The sequence below is a fragment of the Procambarus clarkii genome, chromosome 12 (assembly GCF_040958095.1).
Source record: "Procambarus clarkii isolate CNS0578487 chromosome 12, FALCON_Pclarkii_2.0, whole genome shotgun sequence".
NCBI lineage: Eukaryota > Metazoa > Arthropoda > Malacostraca > Decapoda > Cambaridae > Procambarus > Procambarus clarkii.
Genome location: NC_091161.1, coordinates 15,109,877 through 15,116,817, shown reverse-complemented (window position 1 = coordinate 15,116,817; position 6,941 = coordinate 15,109,877). Strand labels below are relative to the sequence as shown.

The 6,941-nt window shown below is 43.0% G+C and overlaps 1 long non-coding RNA gene across 1 annotated transcript; it reads right to left on the bottom strand.

Moving 5' to 3' along the window:
* Positions 1 to 1,250: 1,250 nt before the first annotated feature.
* On the bottom strand, positions 1,251 to 6,663 carry LOC138364104 (uncharacterized). The gene is made up of 3 exons (XR_011228294.1): positions 6,486 to 6,663; positions 2,165 to 2,367; positions 1,251 to 1,655 (listed from the first exon to the last, which is right to left on the bottom strand). It is a non-coding gene; the product is annotated as an uncharacterized lncRNA (long non-coding RNA).
* Positions 6,664 to 6,941: the final 278 nt, after the last annotated feature.

Sequence of the window (6,941 nt, the reverse complement as noted above, 5' to 3'; positions counted from 1 at the left end):
CATTAATGACCTTCCAAATGCCTCCCAACACCTCAAACCAATTCTATTTGCTGACGACACAACCTTCATTTACTCCAGTCCTGACCCCCTTGCTCTAAATGCCACAGTAAATACTGAGCTAAATAAAGTCCATCTTTGGCTAACTGCCAACAAACTCACCCTTAACATTGACAAAACTTTCTATATTCTGTTTGGCAATAAATCCTCTAATCAAATAAATCTCAAAATAAACAATACCCAAATTTGTAACAAATTAGATGGCAAATTCCTTGGCATTTTCATTGACCACAAGCTGAATTTCCAGGGACACATTCTAAATATATAAAAAAAGTTTCAAAAACTGTGGGCATTCTTTCTAAGATCAGATATTATGTACCACGCCCTGCCCTGGTGACTCTCTATTACTCCCTTATCTATCCATATCTCAACTATGGTATTTGTGCTTGGGGCTCTACTACCCAAAATCACTTACGTCCTCTAATTACTCAACACAAAGCTGCTATTAGGACAATATCCAACTCTGGCCCCAGAATGTGGAATGACCTTCCCAACCATGTTAAAGACTGTATCTCTCTCAACCAGTTTAAGTTAAAAACGAAGCTATACCTAATAAATTCCCTGTAACCTACTTTTCTGAGGTTGGAAGAAAACGTGCTCAGATTGGGGACTTGTTTATTTTATAATGGTAAATAATAAATTAATATATAATAAATTAATATATAATAAATTGATTTATTATATAAATTAATAAATAATAAATTAATAAATAATAAAATTATTATTATATAATAAATAATAATAATAACATAGTATAATGATAAGCAATTATTTTTAATGAATCAAATACCTAATTAGGATGAATGATAAATAATTATTGACTAGTGCATAACAATAAAGTATTAAGGAATAATTATAATGAATAATCCTTAATGATAAAGTAGAGATCAATTACAATTAATAACTACATCCATAGGTAGTAAATGAAAGTTGCATTAATTAGACTAATTACAATTCATGGGAATATTTCTTAGCTATCTGCAGGCTTATCACTTTGGGGGTTCCGGCGGAGCACCCCCAATCCCGCGAGGGCCAGCGGGAGATTAAGGGTTAAGGAGAAGGGGTTCCTTACTCTTACTAGCATGTAGACTGGGCAGAGGATTAGCTGCGGACAGCGGGACACTTGGGGACCGGCGCTGCACCCCCACCGCAGGCCAGCTGGCCGGACCCCCCCCCCCCCCCCGAAGGGCGAGGCCCGCTGGTCGCAAGGAGGCCTCAGAGTGGCAGTGCAACAACGTCCAGGGCGTAGTCAGCTGGGTATTCCAGCTGGTTGCTGGACCCGCCGTTAACTCCGATGGCTAGCCCGTCAAGAGAGCCGAGTGGCCCTGTCAATTCTAAAGGTAAGAGGGCGTGGTCGGCTGAAGGCGAGCCTAGCTCTGCGAGGGCGGCGCGAATTAATCGCCCTGAAGAAGTGTTGCCTGTTCACTGGGCACGGGCCGGGTAGAACTTGCCGGGGGGCGCTCTCTGGGCTAGGGTATGCGTGCGTCCTGCACTGCGCTTGCAGGATCCGAAGAGTGTTGATTCCTGACCATGTAAGCGATACCTGGTCCAGTCGGAGCGTGCGTCGATTTTTTGTCGCGTAGATCACCTCCCCCGGGCTGAAAGATATAAGGCAGTAAGGGTGGGCAGAAGCGGCATGCAGTGTTTTCGTGACAGGCAAGGGCACAGACGAGAAGGAAACCCTAGCTGAATCAATACGGAGACGAAAAAACGGGGGGAGGGAGCCCGGCACAGGAATTAAGAGATTCCTTAATTAACAATCCTGGATGAATAAAGAGTTTTCCGAATAATTATACTGTAGCAATGAAGGGGGCTAACAATTCTAAGAATCTTCCAGCAAACGGAAGGGGGAAGTACCTTTGCTAAGAGCAAAGGTGGGAGAAAGCCAGTAGGAGAACAGCAAAGAAGCACAAAGCAACTATAAACAGGGATAATACGAAACACTGTAAGTCTTGAATATAAACAATACATATATACCAAGAACGGGTATATACAACAAAGCAATATATACATAAACAATAAAATGGAATAAGAACCAATTCTTAAAGCCAAATCTATAACATTCTTGTGTCCTAAGCGGATGTAGAATGTGAGCGGGGAACATTACCCTTGGTCTCCATCCCATCTCTGCCTCCAGACGGGTGATAGGGCTGGATAGAAGCCAAGGAGTCTGCCTTAAGTGGCCGCTGAGTGTAGTCTTGTGTTGTCAATGAGCGTCTGCAAGCCGCAGCTAGTACGCCGTGAACTTCGGCTACATCTTTTAGAACAGGAGCAAAGTGAAATCGACGGCAGGGAACCGTCATCCAGTAACTGTAATAAGAAATAATATTAAGAATACAATGTCGTAAATAATCGTACAATGTAAGAATACAATGTCGTAAATAATCGTACAATGTAAGAATACAATGTAATATCGTAAATAACCGATGACGGCAAGTGCCGCAGAATGGAAGAAATTACGAAAGCAACGCCAACCATAATAACAATTTACATTTTTAATATAAATATATTATATTAAATATAGGGTATATATTACCCTAGCTGAAATTAACTAAATGGCACAGAGGCAAAGCAATAGATTAATACAAATCCTAATTGAAAGTCCCTTAATATAACAAATTGAACGTGAAACGTAAGCAAAGTGTAAAATGCGGGAAAAATTTGCCGTAATAAATACGAATCGTAATTGCGAGTCCAACAATAACAAATTTTTAGGCATGAGGCGAAAGCAATGCTATAAATTGCGGAAGCAATACAACTCATAACTGAAAGTCTAGCAATCATAAGATATATTTTAAAATTGTTCACAAATATAAATTATAAAACACCAAAATGGCGTACCGCACGACGCCAGGGCGTCAAAGCTTAAGGTAGAGATAACCGAGACGGCGAGTAGCCACTCGCTCAGCCTAGCTGGCCTTACCTAACAAGTTAAACAAAGACGAGTGAACTAGCATAAAATTCCACCGGGAAGTAAAACCTGCAGATACCTGTAAAACCTGTAAAAACCTGTTTATTGTTTGCAACAGCTACGGCCGAGCCACCAGCTGGCCCATCCTCTGCAGGAACACCAGCTGGGACGACGTCGTTGTAAAAGCCTAACAATGTAATAAATTATATTACATGAATAATCTTAAATAAAATGGTGTAAATAAAATTATAAACCAATTATAACTATAATTAATTATAAATAATTATAAATTGCAAAACAAAGTATGCACAAAATAAAGCTGGACTATAACTCGTTAGAGAAACGGGGTTAACACTGAGCCGAGGTAAATACAACCAAATACAATAACGAAAAGGAGTGAAAAAAGACACGTCAGCTGGAACTTCGCGACCAGCGGCCTAGGAGGCCGCTGTGACATCCGGGCTACACCGGGCAGACAACACGTCTGGGTAAACCAGCGGCCTGGGAGGCCGCAGTGACATCCGGGCTACACCGGGCAGACAACACGTCTGGATAAACCAGCGGCCTGGGGGGCCGCCTATTTATATGACCAAATAAATATAAAACTGAAACATCGCCGGCTTAACTCGTCACAGGAAGGACGTCGGCTGGGAAGCCGCAGTACCTTCCGACTAAATTGAGGAATAAACTGAAAGTTTTTAATACACGTCGTGACTGAAAAACACCATAGTATAACCTAACTAGCTCATCCTAGCTGACTTAACTTAAACTCAATGACAAAAGCGGCAGTTACACAAACATAATCGCGGCAGAAAAGTTAAATAAAACGTGGAGCAAACGCAATGCATAAATTGCAGTAACAAATTGCTGAGGGAATTGACTCATAAAACAAGTGCAGGAATAATCTAAAGTCAGAGGCTTGCTCAATGCTAAATTGAGGAAACTTTAGTCTTAATACACGTCATGACTGGGGGACTAAGGATATAACAAGTTATTTAAGTAAGCGTTTGGTTAATGAAGGAGGAACGTAAATCACCAAAACAGGAGCGGGCTCCCGTTCACTAAATTGACATGAAAATACGAATTCTTTTACGAATAGATTTACGAATAGAAGGCAAGAGGTGTAAGCAATGCTATAAATTTCCTAAATTTGCCGCGTAATGAACTAATCAAGCTGAAAGTCTAAATAAAGGAATGTAATAAAATTGAACAGAATTAATTATTAAATGACCGCAATAATTAGAATTAAATCCATCACTCGTTGTAAAATCTCTTGTATATATGTACCTTACCTAAATAAACATTTGATTTGATTTGAAGTCGCTCAAGCGGCAGACCACACGGCCAGGCATTAGGCTGGACGCTGAACTTGGGATGGGGAAGGGGCCCGCGTAACCGGGCACTCCAGGCAGACCAACTTCTGGTACACGCGACCAAGGAAAACACGGGAATATTGTGCTACAGCGTTCGAACGAAACGTGGTGGAATTGACATACCGGGCTACACCGGCCAGACGAAAACGTCTGGGTACGAACGTGCCGGCTATACCAGCCGGACGAAACGTCTGGGAGCAAATGTACCGGGCTACACCGGCCAGACGAAAACGTCTGGGTACGAACGTGCCGGCTATACTAGCCGGACGAAGCGTCTGGGAACAAATGTACCGGGCTACACCGGCCAGACGAAAACGTCTGGGTACGAACGTGCTGGCTATACCAGCTGGACGAAACGTCTGGGAACAAATGTACCGGGCTACACCGGCCAGACGAAAACGTCTGGGTACGAACGTGCCGGCTATACCAGCCGGACGAAACGTCTGGGAACAAATGTACCGGGCTACACCGGTCAGACGAAAACGTCTGGGTACGAACGTGCCGGCTATACCATCCGGACGAAATGTCTGGGAACAAATGTACCGGGCTACACCGGACATACGACAACGTCTGGGACAAACGTGCGGGCTAAACCGGCCAGGCAAGAACATCTGGGGACGAACGTGCGGGCTAAACCGGCCCGACGAGACGTCTGGAGACGCCTACAACTAACACATCCTGGCTGACTTTACATAATCACATAAAAGCAAAGCAGAGGTTAAACAAACAAATGTAAAACCAGCAAAGAAACACGCAGCTTGACACCGCATAAAATTCATTAATACTGTAAATTAAGGAAACTTATGGAAAAACAAATCTATGAAAACAAAGCTAGGGGCCAGAGGCCTGTGACACGCAGCTAGCCTAACCTAGCTAACTTTACCTAATAAGTTAAAGGCAATAGCAAAAGTTAAAACAAACCTAAATGTAAAACCAGCTAAAGAAACATGCAGCTTAACACTGCATAAATTTCAGTAGTAAATTAAGGAAACTTGTGGGAAAACAAGTCCATGAAAACAAAGCTAGGGGCCAGAGGCGTGTGACACAGCAGCTAGCCTAACCTAGCTGACTTTCCCTAATAACTTAAAGGCAATAAGCAAAAGTTAAATAAACCTAAATGTACAACCTGCAAAAGAAACATGGGGCTTGACACTGCATTAAATCATTAATAAGTTAAGGAAACTTATGGAAAAACTAGTCCATGAAAACAAAGCTAGTGGCCAGAGGCCTCTGACTCGGCAGCTAGCCTAACCAGCTGACTTTACCTAATAACTTATACGCAATAAGCAAAAGTTAAAACAAACCCGAATGTAAAGCCTCACGTCGACTGGGTGAGGGTGGGGGGTGGGGGGGGGGGTGGACATGCCTCCTCCCGAGTGTGCTTCAAATAACAGCCTTCAAGAAAACATGCAGCTTCAAGAAAACATGCAGCTTGACACCATTAAATTCATTAATAAATTAAGGAAACTTATGAAAAATACAAGTCCATGAAAACTTGAAGCTAGGGGCCCGAGGCCTGAGAGACAGCAGCTAGCCTAACCTAGCACTAGCCTAACCTAATAGCCAGCGTTTAGTGTAGGGTAAAGCAACAGCACTAAATAGGAGCTGGCTTGAGCAATAAATGTCCTTGAACAACAATAACAGTACTACCCAATATAAACATAGGCATGGGGCGAAAGCAAAGGTAAAATTACAGTAAATATTGTAGCGTGAAGAAACACGCCATGACTAACAGTCAGACTATAAAGAAGGACTTATATAAAGAACGTAAATAACAAATAACGGCACAACAGAAGTCGCCCAAGCAGCATACCTCACGTCGACTGGGTGAGAGGGCTTAAGGTACAGGGCTGAGCAGAAGGGGAAGGTGGGGGTGGTAAGGTGTACAGGCCTCCTCTTGAGGTTATCTTGGTTATCTCCTCCCGATTGTGCTTCAAATAACAGCCACCTACTGGAGTAAAACCAGTGCCCCATAACACCGAGGGTCACCTCCCCCTCTACGACCACTGCACCTGCATTTGGTTACCGAGGCTGAACCAACAGGCGTGCTTCAGGGCGCGCGCGCCAACAAAGAGACAAACACTGGTCCGACGCGCCAACAACACAAACACTGGTCCGGCACACCAACAAAACACAAACACTACCTTAAATGTTGAGAAGGGCAGGACGCCCCTAACGGGTCGCTCCGAGTCGTTGTCTAGAGGAACTGGTGTAGGGTCCATGCTGGGAGAACAGTTGAGCGGGCTAAACTTCTGTGTTTACGACTCGCTGAGCAGCAGTGAGTCGTTATGTAAGAGCAGCTGCTGGCTTGGGAAAGGGGCCCACGCTGTCTCCGTCCCGGTTTATATAACCTCGGGTCAATGAGCGAAGCTTGGGGCGGTTAAAGTCAGCTTCCAGACATACGTTTTTCTGACCAGGGGGAGAAAGATACTGGCAGTATGGGGCGTTAAAGTTTATTGAAGATTAAATTCTGCAGAACATGTAAATATATAAAGTTCTCATAAAGTAAGTAATTATATAAAGTTTATATTAAACACGGTTTATATTATAGACTTAACAAAGTTGATATTATATAAAACTTAATATTGAACATGTAAATA